This window comes from Embiotoca jacksoni, unplaced genomic scaffold (genome assembly GCF_022577435.1).
Source record: "Embiotoca jacksoni isolate LCO1_2020_lvr unplaced genomic scaffold, fEmbJac1.0.p SCAF_25, whole genome shotgun sequence".
Lineage (NCBI taxonomy): Eukaryota > Metazoa > Chordata > Actinopteri > Embiotocidae > Embiotoca > Embiotoca jacksoni.
This window is the reverse complement of record NW_027185376.1, coordinates 5441142-5460149: the sequence shown is the minus strand read 5'-3', so window position 1 is coordinate 5460149 and position 19008 is coordinate 5441142. Positions and strand designations below refer to the sequence as shown.

The 19008-nt window shown below is 43.8% G+C and overlaps 1 protein-coding gene across 5 annotated transcripts in view; it reads right to left on the bottom strand.

Annotated features, from left to right (window-relative positions):
- The window catches only part of LOC138204480 (A-type potassium channel modulatory protein DPP6-like), a 188967-nt gene that overhangs the window by 69202 nt on the left and 100757 nt on the right, over positions 1–19008 (bottom strand). The gene's annotated exons all lie outside the window — the stretch shown is intronic.

Sequence of the window (19008 nt, the reverse complement as noted above, 5' to 3'; positions counted from 1 at the left end):
AACAGGAGCGCTATCACCGCGTTTCAATCCTTTGTAGTTAAATAACGGTTCAACAAAATATCCCCACAAAGAAATGTCTCAGTAGGGAACCAGTAAATTAGCATGATTTTGTGTTCAGTGTTGAGCTGATTAAGAACCGAGAACAATGCTGACAGATGTATAATTCATGCCACAGGTCAGATGAATTTATGCAACACACCGAGTTAAAAAGGCTTTTTAAATTCTGCGGTCCACTTTGGAAAGCAGTCAAACGTTGTTCCCTCTGTCCTGCCATCTCTTTCATCGGACTAAAACCAAACTAATATCCGGGTTTTGAATGCAAAACTCGGATAATAATACTAATACTTTATCTGAATGCCATAAAAGGAAAATGCTCACCTTGGCTTCAAGGTATTGTACAATAGGCACTGAAAAATGTGGGCATAATACTTAGGAAAAACAAAAAAAGAAAATATTACGACAAACCGGTTTTATATCAGAGTCTTTACTATGAATTAACAAACCAGTAGCGTATTTTCCTCACGCATATGAAAAAGTGCGGCATGCATCAGAAACGACGCATGTGTTAAAAGAACATTGTGAAGGTAAAGATTGCATAAATAATGCAGGAATGTTTCTCCACACAGTGTAAAACCAGAATTTGAAATTCAGATTCCGACCGTGGTGTGCTGAAAAGCCTAGTGGTGCACGTCTCCTGGTAAAAACTATCACGAGACTAATTTCCTTTGCATGTTGCTGAATATATTTCAGTATTCCATATGACACTCCTGAAGATAATTACAAGCCGTCCGTCTCATTCACACTATAGCTCGACCGTCTCCCATCGATGTACCATAACGCTCTCTCTCTTCTCGTCGTCTTCCCAGATACAAAAGCTTGACATTTCAATTCAAGAGCAGACGGTAACCGGTGAGGGGACCGTGCTGAAATAAGGATCGTTCTCCAACGACAACCACCAATGAGCCACTCGGTGAGCCCGAACGAACCCCTCAGGTCTGCCAGAACAGTCGTGGCAATCGAGGAGACGGACGAGGCAGCCGGCTCTGACGGACATGCTTAGCGGTCCACGGCTAATGAGCCCTGATGCCGAAGCTCGAGAGTTCCCAGCGAGGCAGACTCAGATACTCGCGCATGTGTACTTAAGATTCAGCTTTCCATTGGTCTTATTCTACACCTGAGGGAAACCAGAGGCCTTATAAGCATTATTTGTCCTTGAACAATAATGCATTGCAACACTGAAGTCACACAATATGACATAAAGATAGAAAAACACAGACGAAGCACCGATACACCTCCACAAATGAAATGTTTTATGCTGCAAGTGTGATGCGGCATTTTAAATTTTTTTTTTTTTTATTATTTTTTTTTATTCAATATCACAAGAAACCCGGGCAAATACTATCATAGCCAAATTGATTTTTCAATAAAGAAAAACATGCATTGTCTGCCCTGCACTCTGTCTGCTCCCCTCCTCCCTCTACCTCCGTCTACCTTGGTGCAGCCTCCACCTGAAAATAGCCCAGACAAAGTGCTTTCTCTTCTCTCAGCAGTTTGCGTTGCTGTCAGGCTACAGTGGGAAGAAAGGTCGATGAGAGTCTCCAGCGAGGGCGTCTGAGAGAAGAGAAATGTCTGCATTAACCTCGGCCTGTGCATCAAATCTGAACGGAGAGAAAGAGCTGCCGGTCAGTCTCTTTGTGATGAAGATAATGCGCCCGTCAATAAATAAAGGTGTGCTCACGCCGTTGGAGGCACTGAGGATGTCTCAATTGATTTTACCTCAATATTTTGGGATCTCTTTTTTTGAGGGTAAGATTAACCCTGCTGTCATTACGGTACAATACAGACAGGGCTTGAGCTGGGAGATGGTTAGCATAGCTTAGCGTTAACACTGGAAACCAGCTTTAAGGGGAAGTGACACGTTATAACCAAGCCTTAGCCATCTTGTTAGTTTGGAGCAGGAAGTGACCATATTTGGACAAGCTAGGGGGGAAGGAAAGGGAGAGGGGGAGCAAACAGCGGCCAAGTTCTGTCTCGCCATCCACCCACTCCTCCTCCTCCTCCTCCTCCTCCTAACAAGGGAGTCTCATTAGACAGACCTCATCTGACCTGCATCACTTCTCCGGCTCATTCTTGTGGCCACCACGACAAAGCATCCTTACTGATTTTCCAGTGGCATTGTTTCGGTGGTACTAGAACATAATTTAACACATTGCGTGCCACCACCACTGCGGTGTAAAGAGGTGGTGGTCCTTTCACATATTTCTGAGAGATCAGGCTGCAAACAAACAGCTCCTGTTTAAATCACAATCTGACAATTTAGCAAAAAAGATACAAGTTGTTAAGCTTTAGAGATGTTGATAGGTGGATTTTGTTTAACTTTGGAGGCTGGCTTTCTACTTTCCTAATTTCTCTTTATGCAAATATAATAGCCTCCTAGCTCCAGCTCCATAGTTAATCCACAGAAATGAGTGGTGGCGGTTAAAAAAGTCAAATATTCCTCGATAAAATATAGTCCTTTTGGATGGCACAGAGAATCAATCATGGTGTGATATTGAATTTGATACTCCAAAACGTTCATAAAAACACAATGATGAGATATTTGGTCGGGTTTTATTCAAGATGATTGATATGAAGTTTCTTACTATGAAATATAGAAGTAAAATGAGTTGCTTTACCAAAATCACTGCTCATCCATTAATGGCGCTTTTATATATTTTCAGCTGATAATTTCCTATCATCTGTGTTATTACTCAAACACAGACTCTCAGATGAAAATGTATTTGGAGAAAAGCTTTCATGACAAAGAACCCTTTCTTATTCTGACACAACCTGAAGAGAAAATACTGTACTATAGCCTCGAGAATACAATTTCAGAAATCTAAGAGTTGCTTGTCATCGGGTTGGAGTGTGCGACTCTCCTCCCACCTCCTCTTCCTCCAACACTAAAATAAAGAGAGCAGCAGAAGGTGAGAGGAGAATAATTGCGAGGTGGGTCATGAATTGAAGGTGCCGGGCAGGTAAAGCTGAAACACTAGTGAGGCAGTCTGAGATGCTGTTCAATTACATAGAAGCCAGTGGGAATTGCAATGCACTCATGCATATAGTTGAAGTCAATATGCACAGGAAAAAAATGGTTAACAAGATTTTTGTTCATGCAGAATGCCTCTTGCACTGGAGTCAATAGTGTATGTCAATTACTGGAGGGTAAATCTATTGACGCCGTTTTGTCAATTTGTCATCTAATTATGCCAGACTCCACAACAGTGGTCCAATTTACACCAGAGGAGCTGTAATTAAGTTGAAACAATGCTTCTGTAAACACATGCCAGGTTTGTGAATTTATAAAAAAATTTTGCACTAAAGTAAGCAAGCGTAACATTCTAGTTTAAAAGAAAAGCAAACCCTCATTTATTTATTCAATGTAAGTTTAAGTTAGTTCTTTTCATTGACTGTATATAAAAGTTGAACGTAGCTTCCGGGTCTGAAAAATGAGGACGATGCGGAAGTGCCTTAAACTGCAATACCACCGAGTGCCACTAGAGGTCGGCTCCATAAAAGCCTCCGGCTCCATAGACTCCCATTCAACTAGTCTCACAAAATTCTAAGTCAATACAATTTCTCCCCTAGTTATCTCAGTGTTGTTAGCTAAAGTCGCTCCTTCTTATTAGTTCTCTGGCGGTCCATCTGAAAATAATCCTGTCATTAATTAGAAAATAAGCTTCAAAAGGCTGTGTTTTGGGGGGGCGTGTCCGTTTGATTGACAGGCATGTTGTGCAGTCAGGTTACGGCTATCTGATCAGCTGATCAGATCAAGTCAAAATTGGAACTCGAGGCTTCATAGCGGCAAATTACAAATGAATTGGTGACGTCAATGTTGGTTGCCGCTTGGTTCTATTAAGCAATTGTCAAACTCGATGAATGTAACAATCAGATGTGATCCATATTTATCTTTAAACTGCTACCATATTAGAACTCTGTCTTTTCATTTAGTTCTGCTACAAACCAACCAGGAGTTGTTAAATGTTTTGCTTGATGACCCTGATTAACGTGGTGAGCAGGCAGTTATGAAGGACTGAAGTGTTTGACATCTCTAAGCACTGCTGTGACAGAGTCATCAGAAAAGTATTATTCCTGGTGAAATGACAAAATATATACTTTTAAATCCATTGAGTTGTTCTTTGTGAGCACACAGACTAGATTATTATTATTGGAAAGTTGTCAACCAGTTGTCAAAACTTTGCTGCATGACAGGAACAAGGTAACTATTTCTCTACGCACACAAAAGACACCATCAGTCTCGTAATGACGGATTAATGCTCCCGCAAGACAGCCGTCGGCTGGATTGTGAAACGGTGGGAAGTGAGGTATACGCTGTACAATGAAGGGTGGATAAAAGTGCCTCATACTTAATAATGCATTATTGTTATTTACAGAAACAGGCCGTTTCCTTTGTTCTCCGGTCTGCAAAGGACCAAAAAGCATCAAAATGACCAAAAACAGAGAAAACCTGGGCTTAAGAAGGGGATGCTGGTTGGCAATTGAATGATTATGTAGCCAGCTGACATATCCTTGGAGTACCGAGCCTTCCGATTCAGTCCACTGCAAATTTAGTTTGTCCATGATCATGACTGAAACGTCCAGCTCTAAATTCTAATGGCTTGTTCAACCAGCCGGCCCACAAACCATTCTCAAAATCAATGTTGCTCCGGCACGAGGAGGGGAAAAGTACATTACTGCCAGCAGCTCGGAATCACACAAATTGTGACGTCGCCAGGCGGATGCATGTTTCCCATCCTGACTCCAGTCCGAGTGGCCACTACAGCTTGTTTGCATCGTGGGAGTGCTTGTCTGTGCTCTCACAAACAGCACGGGGGTGAAACTACACGTAACAAAGTAGAAGTCCGCCATGTTGTCAGGTTCCTCGAAATGGCAGCGAGGAAGAAAAAAAAAAAAGAAGCTGATTTTATTTTATGTTTCAGAGAATTCATGCACATTCAAGCTTTAGAAAACATAAACACTGCTTCTCTGGAGTACCGTCGTTCGCCACCAAAGAAACCCCATCAACCACTTTCAACATCCATTTTACGTACATGAAGATTTCTTTCGGCCAACAACGAAAATATTTGAAGCATTGCACGATTCAAAACAAATTTCCGCAGCATGTTTCACTGCTCAGAGGAATTAAACATTCCCCTTTGGAAGACAAAGAATGGAAATCTTTTATGTGAGCAAAGAAAAGGAAGTCCACGTGACTCCCTGGGCATCGGCTATCAAGCGACCCACATCAGTAGGGCTCCAGTCATTTATGCATTTTTAAAAGATGGAGAAGCAAAGAGTCCTAAAATAAAATTTGGCAACTTAATCTCCGACGGCCGCTGAAGGGAATGATGGTGCCTTGAAATCTGATCTTCTCCTGGATGGCTGGCAGCCGGAGACCAAATATAGGCGCAGTGCTTTGGTCGTAATTGGGAGCTTTATTGATTTCCGGGCCTGTCGTCATGCCTAGGTGACCTTTTGTTTGAGAATAATTGCTCTATTAGAGGGTTTATTCAGCCACCTGCTGGGTATCTCAGACACTATTATTGTCCAATAAGAATCCCCAGGCTGTAAAGTCGGCGACCCCGTTCTGATATGTGGGGTGGACTTGAGAGAGTCTGACTTTCTGCACTGCAGGGGCTTATCGTCAAATGAGGACACGTGGCCAGCTCGGTACACTGGTGGGTTAACGTGAGCTGTAATACGTCTGGGAAGCTTGATAAGGGTATAACATATATTGCTTCTGTTGCACCGCTTCCTTCCAGAGACGAGGACAAAATTGTGGCGTGCAGTTCTGCACAAACTACCGGAGAATTGAATGTTTATCAGTGTAGCACGAACATGAGAAGGAACTGATTTGTTGTTATTGTGGCGCCGACAAATGTTTGGCCAACAACTGTTACAATATTTTATGAATTTATCTGTGAAAATGGCCAGATCTGAATGTATGTATGCAAAGGCAAGCTAGCAGGCAGGCAACGTGATGCAGGAAATACGAAGGGAAAAGACGAAGCCGTCGGGAAGATCAACGTTTTCCTCAGACGTTGGCTGTTATCCAAGTTATGAAGAAAACCTCTACATGACCAAACCTACAATACATCAGCTTAACGACCTCAAACACGTCACAACTCGTGAACTCGAGGCTGATGGAAAATTTGGACTTCTGACGTCGTGACTACCACAAGAGGGAGCCGTTCATATCAAAACAATGCTGTCATACTGAGCACAGTGTCATAAAACCAGCTCATTATTTTCTAATCAAACAAATCGTCTGCTTCTAAGTGACTTTGAACATTTCATTGCTTCTGCAATGGAGCGCCATTAAAATGTAGCTCAGGTTGAGGATTCATCCCAACTGTGAGCAGCAGAGAGTCAGCCGAGACATGGGAGGGTTTACATGGGGAAATTTCTTTGGGGTTGTGGCAGAGCTTCTAGGTGGTTTGTCCGAAGCCCTCTGGGCCCCCCCCTCCCCCCGACCTCGAGTGAGTCAATAATTAAAACGAGAACCAAAGAATCTTTCATGTTTTTCCTACCCACATGTATTCTTTATTTATGCCACTGGAATAGGCCAAAAGGGGCAAAAACAAGATGCATGCCGACTGCTGAAGTATTCTTTTAAATAAATCATCTTTCAGTAGACCGGAGGAAAGTTCATATGAATACAAAGATGTGTTCCGTCATCATAAAAAAACCCAATTCATATCAGTTTCATGAAACTTTTTATATCCAGACGTGACTTTTTAATCTAAGGTGGAACGACATTTCAGCGCTACTTTAAAAGGAAACGTGAAAGAGGCTTTCAATACGCTTTCAGGCGTCACCGTCACTCGCCTCGTGCAGATGATGTGGTGAAAAGCCCATCTTGACTCGTTCATCCAATCAATCTCCGTGCCTTAAAAACAGGAAGACGGGAGGTGTGCAGCCCGTTTTCTAAAACCAGATGAAAGCGTTGGTATTTGACTATTGTGCTGGAGTCAAACCTGGGACCTGGTTGTCAAAGATAGCTTCAAAGCCAATACTAGCGGGGCTCGAGTAACACAAACCGCCGACCGGGGAAGGTCACTGCGGTCGAGACTAAGACGTCACGTTCCCCCCCCCCCCCGACTTTGTGTTGCGAGTGCGTCACGTTTCCACGTTCCCTCTGACACCGCGACCGGATGATATCCTTACATCTCGGCATGAAACAGTTATGACTCATGCTCTGCTGTTTGTTTCGAGGCCGTCGCTGTCGCACGCTCTTTTCTTTAAAGCACAGCTGCAGAGGCATTTTTTAAGACGAGGATGTAACCCTCCAGCCAGTGGTGGATACAGAACATTTTACATGGGATGGCAGGAGGTTTTAGCAGGGTGACATGGTGGGGCAGTTTGTGGGAGTTCTCCATATTCCCCCGAAAATTCAAACTTCTATAGGATAATGTACCAAATAAAAGACCCATTAGCAAATTTTTACAGTGTTATTTGCTAGTTTTTGTTATTTCTTTGCTATTTTCTCAGGAATGGAAAATAGGGAAATAAAGACTACTCTAATACAAAAATCCGTTCTGACAGAAAATCTATTTCTGCATCTGGTCACGTTTAAGCACAGCTTCAAGCAACTGTTGTTGTTTTTGTTTTATTGTGCAGCAAAACATTTCAGAAAAATATCTAAATCAGGTGCTGTGCATGATGATTCCCAACACTAAGAGCATTAATATTCCTCAGACGGTCACCGGGAATATTCAGGCCATGGCCACTCTTCATACACTTCTTTTTTTGCTGTCCTGCGTAGCGTTTTAGGCAACGTCTGCAGAACTAGAATGATCCAATACTACATTCATATTAAACTGAACACAAAATCCTTCTTATTTTTTCCACTCACGGCATTCGTGCCTTCATTTTACATTTGATGTATCATTAAATCTAAATATCATAATCTAATGTTTTACCTCACGGATATTTTGAAAATACCTAAAAACATGTCCTTTACTGGGTGAAATAGTTGTTGCACAGCTTTTATAATGGACATACCACCACTCCCTGCTTCTGTCGTCTCTGTTAGTGTTATATTCCGACAGTAACTTCATCCCTCATTAATTTCCTCTTCTTCTCTTATGTCTCCACCCTCTGCTGCCTTCTCCGTGTCTCCTGGTCTGTCCTGCCAACTCTCATCTAATTCTTCCCTTTCTCTCCATATCTATGTCTTCCAGTCTTCAGCCCTTCGTTTTCACCGCACCCAGTAAACCTGGTCTGGCCTCAAGGAGTCAAGACCCATGTGTTACAGTGCATTGTAGGAGAATGTAGTTACAATACAACTGGGATCAATAAAGAATTAACACGGGATCCTGAGACTGAATCCCATCCCGACCTGCTTTTGTGCAGAGTTGTGCTGTGTAATGTCACAGTAGTCTACGTTTTTAATCTTTATTCGTAAATCAAACAAACACAATCGATCTCTTACTGTCTGACAGTGCAGCTGAAATGTTACAGTCCCTGGAAAAGCAACCTAAAGCCTAAAGGATATGGAGTCAAACATAACAGTGTTCAACACTGCCACAGTGCACCTCCAGCTCTTTGATATATATTTAAATCTCCGCTCAGTAAGTGGAAGAATCGCTCCTCCAAAACACGGCTCGTTAAATAAGCAACCTCACCTTTGGCGAACTTTCTGATAACGAACATGCTTTCATTATTGAATCATGCTCAACTTAAGTTTCATTCATTTCTACCTTAACTTCCTTTGAACTCCTGTTGAGTGAGCAGTAGGACTTAGGAGTCTCCGGGGAGCGTCACGTCTTTGCTGCATTCACTTGCACTCGGACGCCGGCGTTTCGCTCTTGTAAATTTCAAACCAGTCACAACTTTGTTACCTTGTGAGGCAGCTGGATTCAAGAGATCCTGCGAGACTGTGTAACAAACAAGCAACAACCAACAGTGACGTCACCCACTGGTTTGTGAACCGCCGTTATGAAGCCTCGAGTTTGACTTTACGGCCGTCGCCGTCTTGCTAGTTCGGGGTGGTTTGGAGCCAGAAGTGACCATATTTGGCCGAACTGGGGAGAATCAAGCATTCTCCCCAGTTCGGCCAAATATGGTGGATCTGATTGGAAACCCGGAGATACTACGTCCCACCCACCAATAGAGGAAACCTGACTGCACCACAGGCCTGTCAATCAAGCAAACGCCCCCAAAAACACGGGTTTTGAGGCCTATTTTCTAATTAATGACGGTATATATCAGATGGACCACCAGAAAACTAATAAGAAGGAGCAACTTCAGCTAACAACACCAAAATAACTTGTGGAAAAAAATGGATTGACTTTATATTTCATGCCACAGCACCACAAGAAACATGAATTAAAGATATGTGTTTTACGCTCCATTGAAAATCACTGGCATGGCCTCTGTGTGTGTCCAGTCGGTGGTAAAACCAGAGGAACGCTCCTGTTCAATGCACTAATGTTCTCTAATGCATTCTGTGGCCACAAAGCATCGGGGGAGGAGAGGGAGGGGGGGCAGGTTCTTAGTGTGATCAAATTGATTTCCAACATGTTCTTTTATCCCCCGTCTGCAAAAACACATCAGAGAAGCTGTCCGATTCTTTTCATGTTTCGAAGCCACGACCGTGGCCCCGATCCAATTGTTAACACGACATTTTGTTGTGTTACCTCCACAACATAAAAGTTAAAGAACCACACTACAGCCGTGTAGTAACTTCACATTGAGATGTAACAAATAAAGCTTCAATGAATTTAAAGTGAACCTGAACCCCAAATAGACATAAAACTAAACTAAAAAGGTTTAAAGCATCATTTCATATTAAAACAACTTTCAAGAGTAACTTGAGGCTATAAACCTGCCAGCTCTGGTTGAAATTTCAAACCCGTTTCACCTGTGAACACACCCAACATCACTCACGAGTAAGGCGAGGAAAGTATTTTAATTTTAGAGAGGAAATGGATAATAATTTGGCGGGACTGACAACTGAATCAGAGCCCAATCAGCCTTAAATGGTTTATGAGAATCAATAGGTCTCTATTTAAGTTCCAAATGGAAACTCTTAGTCGTTTTCAATTTTGTCTCATTGTGTTTGGCCTTGGCTCATTGCTTGCAAGTATTTTGTTTGCTGCTTGACAATTTAGGTCCTTTTTGAACATTTCACTCTATACTTGAAAATGTTCTTGTCATAATACATGGCAATTTTTAAAATGGATATAAAATGCTATTATAATGAGCTCCATTAGGTCTGTGAGGCCGATACCTTCAAAAAGTGACTCATACTGGAGTCAGTCAGGTATAAGAATCACTGTTAATTTTGATATCTCACTGGCCGGGAGCCAACTCAAGGGGTCAGTGACGACTGATAATAAATGAGTGATAAAAACTCACCGAGGAGCTTTTCTAAGCTTCATTCAGACCCAGAGATTACCCAGGAGGGTCCTTTTTTCCCCTTTTTTTTCTTTGAAAAGATAGAAAATGACTGAGTGGGGCAGAACCTGTATTTTACTGATATAAGCAGGGATAAAGCATATAATTCACAGGCAATCGACAGCACCCTGAGGATCGCTGAAATGAGATAATAAACTCCAATGTGCAAACCCCGGGACTGTGTGGACTTTATAATCTCAGAAACGGTAAAGCTCATGCCGTGTAACTGACACTTAAAACCTTCTAGTTTTACAACCTGCTTGTTCCTGTAATGCAGGTGAATGACACATTTTGTCAGTACGATTAGCAAAGTCGGCTATTTTTTTTTTAGAATAAGTCCAAGAAACAAAACAAGCAAACACAAAGTAGAACCAAAAACTCTTTTCTAATCCACTCGTCTACATGCATGTTCCATGACGATGTAATTTTCCCTTTCTCGGGATTCAATAGATTATGAAAACACTTTAAATGGGTGCGGGGCTGACTTTTCTGTAGTAATTAACTCCCTGCATGGAACGGCAATTCCAGCAAAGTGCCGATGTACCACATTTTCATATCAGGAGAACAATAGCCAAATCAAAAGCCCCAATCACGCTTCCTGTGGCGTCTGATGATCGCACCAAGTTGGATGCTCATTTGCTGGAACGCTCTGAAATTAGGGGCCGCGTTCTCATTTGCCAGAATGACGTGCACATTAGCTGGGCGTTTGATTCAATTTCAGTCGCCACTTCACAATGGAAAGAGCATAAATAAGATGGCGCCGCAGTTAATGACCAATATTATTTTTCCCTACTCACTTTGTCTGTTTTAATCTGTGTGTGTTTTTCTTTGTGAGAAAGCTGCATATTAAGCACCAGCATCTCCATAGAAACCAGGGTACCGCTGGGTGTCTGGAGCGCGCCCAGCGAACGTCATGATGAAAGTCAGTGTTTCAGGCATGGCCACTAAACACCACCGAGGAGACACGTAATGGCTGCCAATATTTAGAGCGTGGAAAAATCCGCCGGGGGTTGACATCGTCGCCTCTGACCGATTCCCTTTTTGATATAAATTTCATAAAGTGTCAGACGGGATGACACGGACGCCGGCTTCTTCAACACCAGAGAGATGATATTGCAAGCGGGACGCCCACTTTCGTGCTCCCCACCGCCGTGATGTGATGTGATGAGTCCCCCCCCCCCCACCTCCTCTCCCCTTGGCGAGAATTATTGCAGCCATAACAATAGAAGACGGGTCCGGGCTTTTGAAAAAGGCGAGCTCGTTCCTCTCGGCCTGCGACCGGCTGAGCGCCCGCATGCCGGGGTTTGGGCACAGCCTTCGGCCCTCCGCAGGCTCCTGAGTGGCTCCGCGTGCCGCCTCATCAAGCAATTTGCATCTCAAGAGAAAGTGAGGAGGAATTTTGTCGTTCATTAGTGTCTGAGTGCTTTGTTTTTTTTTTTTTTTGGGGGGGGGGGGAGGGGGGGGGGGTTTAAGCGCAACTCCGCAAAATGAGGATTTGTAACGAACAAAGGCGAAGTCTGAAAAAGCTGAGCTTAACTAAGACAAAGCTAATGGCATCCCAGTTTCCTCTCCGTGTGTATCACTTCGAGCTGTCGCGCCCCCTCCCCTTCACCCCTACCCCCCCCCCCCCCCCCCCCCCCCACACACACACACACACACACACAACAGTGGCACAAACAACCCCCGGCAGCATGTCCAATGAAGCCGGAGCACGAGCTTCTACTAATTCGCATCCGAGGGCCTCCAGGCAATTACCTGCTTATCGTTCGTGACTCGCGCTCGCTCCTCTGAATGTTTGTCGGCGGAGGCGGAGGTGACGGCGAGATGACAGCGGGACTCGAGGTGGGCCGACGGGGGGGAGGGAGGGGGGGGGGGACGTGGAAAACGCTCAACGTTTCAATTAGAGGCTCGGCGGGAACACGGCGTGCTCCTGATCGCCTTCCTGCGCCGCAGCTCTAAGGCCTCCTAATTACAGCAGGTCGATAGGGCCAGAAAACACAGCTCGAAATGGACGGAGGCGAGGCGCAGATAAGCAAAGACAAGGATACAAAGACGAATTAACTTACACGTCCGTCCAAACGCGCCTCATACCCGCACAGACGCAGGCGGACACACTCCTGGCAGCCAGAAGAACGGTTAATCTGATTATCTCGCTCGCGTTACAAAAATGTAACCATAGAAACGGAAGAAAAAAGAATACGAGATGAATCGTTTGGAAAAAAAACAACAACAACAACAACGCTTTTCACTGGAAGATAAGGGGAGAGAGGAAAGAAAGCAACGGCTTAAAAATTCTAGACCAGTTGATTCATTTATGGAAATATGACCACTCGTGGTTGATTAAAGGAAAGCTGAACATTGTTTAATGGGATCTATACGCATAATCTGTGCTGAGTCGGGCGGCTCAGAGAATTAGAATACAACAAAGAAGCAAAAAAAAACCAACAACCAAAACCTATTTTTTAACACCTGACAGAGAAACTGCTGACCTTTTCCTGTAATGAGGCAGTTTTACGCACTATTTGGAAACCCCTCCTGAGGTGTTTTCGCAACACACACACACACACACACACACACACACACACACACACACACACACACACACACACACACACACACACACACACACACACACACACGGACAGACGCGCGCACGCCTGGCGTGTCCGTCGACTATTAGCAAGATGGAGGACTGTCATGACATTTAGTTTGACCGTTGCTCCAAACACTGAATATTTATTGCCGTATTAAAACGCCCCCGCCCACCCTCCCTCCCCCCCACACTTTATAAGCCATTTCGGCGTGGAACATTTAAATCATGACAACAATCATGATGAATCGCCGCGCTGGCTGCCTGGTAATCTCGCCTCTAATCTCCACTTCAGACCCCAACATCACGGCTCAATTGTTCATAATTGCCCTCGATATGAACTATGGCACGAACATTAGGGACAGCCAATTCTCCTCTAAATCCATCTCCCAGTCCCCTCTTATCAGTCAAGGGCACTCAGCAAACCGGAGGAATCGGCCTATTATCTATTAGCATTGCAAAAGTGAATAATCTCGTCACCCCTTTTGCTTTTACCAAATCTGGTTTTTTTTGCCATTCTGTTTATCTCGCTCGTTAAAAAATAAAAAGCAGCTCCCTTAAAAAGTTACGACGGTAAGAAGGGAAGAAGAAAAAAAAAAAAGCATACGTGTAGGTGATTAAGAGCGGCTGACCTGACGCCACGTTTGCTACCGATTCAGGAGAAGCCTGCGTGTGAAGTGAGGAGCGAATCACCGTCAGCCCGGTGCAGCGGTGCGGCTTCCACTGAAATCTGTACGCTTCCTGCAGGAAACGTACTCTCGTAAGTCAATCTGAGTTGCAAGCAAAGTCAAAAGCACCTGGCCAACGAACCAAAAATTCAAATTAAGCGGAGACTATACAGTTCAATAGAAGCTCATACATATGAAAACCTGCCTCCTGGGAGGTGCAGAAAGACCGGGCCTTTGTTTTTTGTTTTTTTGCATTTTCCATTTTCAGCATTTTGCATACAGAATCTCTCACGCCGAGGAAGCGAGTGAAGATCTTAAAGCCCGGCGACTTAGAGACAACGTGTCGGGCTGAACGAGGATAACTTAGCTAGTGGTGGTTCAAATGGCTCTCTGAGCTTCTTCCACTTGTTGAACAATACATTCACAAAGTTTATTCAGAAGATATGTATTCAGGGATTTGAATCGATTTCTCTTTCGTTGAGCACTTTCTAGTCCAGCGGGGAAGGTTACGTTCAAGCAGACGGAGCAATCTGGATCTACTGCACTCATGCTACACACAATACGCTCATCGAGGGAGGTCAGCGGCATTGTATCGCTCTTTCTTTATGAAAATGCTTTTAAATGTAGCAGCGCAAATTTTCACTTTGCTCACTAATTTGTCAACGTCATCGGCGTAAAACCAAAACCAACAAAACAGTATGGGATCATTTCTTCGCAGCCCTGATAACTGCGTTTTCAGTTCATGTTTTGACCCACAAAATTAATTTTTGATGGCAGCGCTAGAAATACGCTCTCAAAACAGTCTTTTATGCTTACATTAAAAAGACACAAAAATAACTTCATACAGCCCCCCCCCACATCCCCCACCCCTCCTCCTGAGAGGGAATCCATTGATCACAGCCATACCACTGAAATGAATTTGCCTTGCTGTGAAATTCTGCCAATTTACTTGCATGATAGACAGCCAGAGGAAAAAAAAAAAAAAAAAATCTGCATTCATTACCATCTAATCTGCAACCTTCCTGTGATGCAACTTCCCCCGTTTGATCAACAGGTGACCTTTACATCTGGTCCGGCCACACATTTTGGTTCCTCCTGCAGCTTGGAAGGCGGAATCTACGGTGTATTTTTGTTTTTTTACAGCGTTAAACAAGTTGACGTACAGACGCACCGATGGTGCGAACCGCATCCTGCGGGCAAGTTGACGCCAGAGCGCAACAAAGCAGCGCAGGTGCCAATGCAATATGATTCCAGCGTAGTCCCGCTGCGTCTTGCGCGCAGGTTGCTCCTTTAATTAACATCTGTCTGAGCACTTACCACTCGAGCTGTTCGTTGTGAGGCCACTGAGGCAGCAGCTCCACACAACAGCGAGACGAACGGAAGAAAACACAGCTGATTACAAAAAAACAAAACAAAAAAAACACTTTTGTTTTGTTTCTGCACAACAAAATGCAAAAAAAAAAAAAAAAAAATACAAAATAATGATTTCCAAGTCAAAATATCATCAATTGTACAATATTTTAAGCGTTCGTCACCCTAGAAGAGACCCTTTCCTGCCCCCAACTTCCCCCCCATTAATATTTAGATTTGGACTCTCGAGTGAGCCTCTTCACATTCTATGCTTGAATTTATCAGCTCGCAGCAGACTGGCTCCGTTTCGAATAAACAACATTTTATCAATATCGGACCAAGATTTTTTTGGGGGAAAATAAGCGCACCCGGTGGTATTTGTCACTTTTAATTCCACCGCAGCTCCAGAGGAAGAGATGTAGACAGCCGAACGCACGGTGACATGCATCATCCGGTACGTTCAACAACAGCAGTCACCTGCCAGCAAAGAGCTCGGGGGCGGGGGAGGGATGGGGGGGGGGGGGGGGGGGGGGGCTACAAACATCTCTTCCAGGCAGTCTCATGTTATCACATGTTCAGAGAAATCCAAAAAATGGGATATCGTGCCGACAAAGAAGCTACGAAGGGAGTGTGCGTGACGTGATACGAGATGGTATAAATTCCACTTTAACGGCGCACACCGCCAGCTCGTCTGTCTCGCAGTATCCAAGTCTGTCCAATTAGTGTCGCGCATTACCCGCTAAGATTTCCAGAGCTCGCCAGTCACAAAAGTCAGTTCTTTTCTTTTAAAAAGGCTGGTTATTAGGCTGAATGGTGGAGACGACTCTGTTTGAAGTCTTATCCCATTAAATGTTGGGTGCTGCGATCCCGCTTTAAAGCCGCACGGGGCTCCAACTGGCTTGTGTTAGCGGCAAAATCTGGACTCGGAAAAAACATCTTTAAAACGGTCAGAGCACATACGTGTTTTCCGAGCCAGCTGGTTCAGGAAACTAGAGATAAGGAAGTGTCCATAACAGGCAACAGAATTTGATTTGAGCGGGTATTTTGTGTCAAATTGGCAGGTTTCAAATCACGATACCACCGAGTGCCACCAGAGGTCGGCTCCAAAAAGCCTCCGGCTCCATAGACTCCCATTCAATTGGTTTCATAAAATTCTCAGTCCATAAAATGTATCCATGAGTTTTCTTGGTTTTGCAGCCAATGTTGCTCCTTCTTATTAGTTTTCTGGCCGTTCATTTGAAAATAATCCCGTCATTTATTAGAAAATAAGCTTCAAAAGGTTGTGTTTTTTTTTGGGGGGGGGGGGGGGGGCGTGTCTGTTTGATTGACAGGCCTGTGGTGCAGTCGGGTTTCCTATAAAATCGAGTCAGATCCCCCCCCCCCCCCCCGCTGGTCCAAATACGGTCCCTTCCTACTCCGAACTAGCCGGCCAAAATCCAAACTCGAGGATTCACAACGGCCGTTCACAAACCAACGGTTTTGGTTGTTGCTGGGTTACGGCTCTCTTTTTGTAATGAAGGAAAGATACTTTGACATTAAGTATCTCGCCTCGGCAAATGCATTACCGCCCCGACCCCAGCGCGGCCTCTCACACCTTCCGAACTTCCACCTTGTTGCTGGTAATGAGTGTTAGTGCCGTGACTCTCTCAGTGTGCCGCGGCTAGTTGATTACCGGAGAGCTGCTGCTGCTGCTATCTCTGGTGGGCTGCCCTCTATCTCTGTCCTCTGTCCCCGGACCACAAGCCCTGCTAGCAGACCATCAATCAGCCGACCACAACAGGACCTCACGTAATCACAGCCGTCGGGCATGCTTGTGTGATGTGTGTGTGTGTGTGTGTGGTGTGTGTGTGTGTGTGTGTGTGTGTGTGTGAGTCTGTGTGCAAACATGCTCGTCTATGTTACACCACCAATTTTACAGCCGAATATGCTTGAAGCTATTTTTCACTTTGTTGGAGTTTCACGCCTCAAAAGAAATCCACTGACAGCCACCATTAACTCTTAACTTCTGTTCCAGCTTCCCCGGGTCTCTAATCTCCCGAGTCATTTCAAAAAAGGTCAACCCCTGCTGGTGGTTACTACAACGCTTAGCGAGGCCTCCAAATCGAGCGATTTAACAAGATTACAAACTCCTAAAGCAGCCAAAACCATAAGCTAATAAGTCAAAGCCAAAACTTGTCTCAGAAGTTTAGAGCTGCAACCTTTCAGGTATTCATTAATACTGATAATGAATTAATGACTCTGTTTATTTGTTTGTTTTTTCCTTTTTCAATATTCAATTGATTATTCAATAAAAAAAAAATTAAGCTTTCAACTGAAAAAACCTTGAAAAAAAGTTGACCGGCTCTCTTTCTGACTTTAGTTTATTCAAAATTAATCAATCGCTTAAAAGATAATCATACTGTTATTCAAAGATCCCCACCCCCCCACAACACACACACACACACACACACACACACACACACACACACACACACACGCTTACAGAACCACAATCCTTTTACCAAAACCTTATATTCACACGTTCTTCCTGCATTACTGCAACCTTCACCTTTACTGCAGTAAAATCAAGCGAAATTATATTTTGTAGGACGAAACGAGTCGCTTAAACTATTCGATGATTTCAATCATGACTCATCCTTGATCAGAGCCTTTGGAGATCTCTTTCAAAAATACCTCGCTTGTCCAACAAACTGTCTAAAACCCAAAGATATTCAACCGACAGAGACAAAGAAGAGTTAAAAACATCAACCCTCACTTCTGAGAAGCTGCACCCGGCGTTTATTTAGCCATTTGATTCACTGTAAAAATGTAATTTTTTTTCCCGATCGGTTAATCTTTCCCTGCCAGTTTCAGCACCACGTCAGAGTCTTATCGCTTGCTTTTGTTGATGTTTATACCAGAGCAGTCTGCTCTGCATGTGCAGAATATGCAGGGCGTGACTGCTGGACCTCTGGCTGCCTCCCAACGGTTTGACTGACAGCCTGCTGTTAAATCACAGCGGGGGAAGATTGTCTGCTTGGCGGGATAAAGCCAAGTGTCCCTCTCACCTTTTCTGTCATTTTTCAGACAGGTGTAGCGCACAGGTGGAGAGCGGCGGTGAAAGATGCCGTCTAAAAGTTGCGGTTTCCGTTAACGGGCTGGCTCAAAGGAAACAGAAACGAGGTATGATTTAGAAACTTGAAAAAAAGATAACCTTCGCTCTTGCAGGTGGCGGAAAGCAGCAGAGTGAACATGTAGCAAACAAGATAACAAGATACTCAAAATCTCAGACTTAAATGACTTTCAGGGTCTCATCCGGTTGAGTTGGCCAAATAAAAACTCTTCACATAAATCGGAGAATAGTGATGCTGTAAATATAATATATTTGTTCATTTAGGTCCTAAAGGTCAGATATAAATTGCCATTTTCACAAGTTTTAAAAGTTACATCTATTTTCCTTCCAATCTAAAAAAGTTTCAAAGCATGGGAGCCCTCGTGAAAGCTGGCAGTCAGTATGAAACTGCAACATTGCAATACTGGCTCTATAATGTAGGAGGAGGTGTATTACATTATTTGGTAACCTTGACATGAACACGGCAGAAACAAATTAGCAATCTTTTTATTTCACGTCATGAAATATTTTTCATGAAAAAAAAAAAAAATGTCCTTTGTTATTTTGTCCAAGGCTGGAGCCTTTGGTTGACATGGAGGCGGGTCAACATTTGCTCCATCATTACTGACTGAGTGATGGAGGTGAAATCAGAACAGAGCCACCCTGCACCACACCAAAAAAAATGCAACAGTGTTCTCAGCCTTTCAGACTGGAGAGGAAAAACTCGAAGAGGTGGGAAGATTCAAAGGCCCACACACGGACAGGACGAGCCTGAAATGAAGACATTTTTTTTTTTTTTTTTTTTTTTCCCCCAGACACTTGATGGTCATAAGTGCCACTTTTTTTTTTTTTTTTTTTTTTTTGCAGAC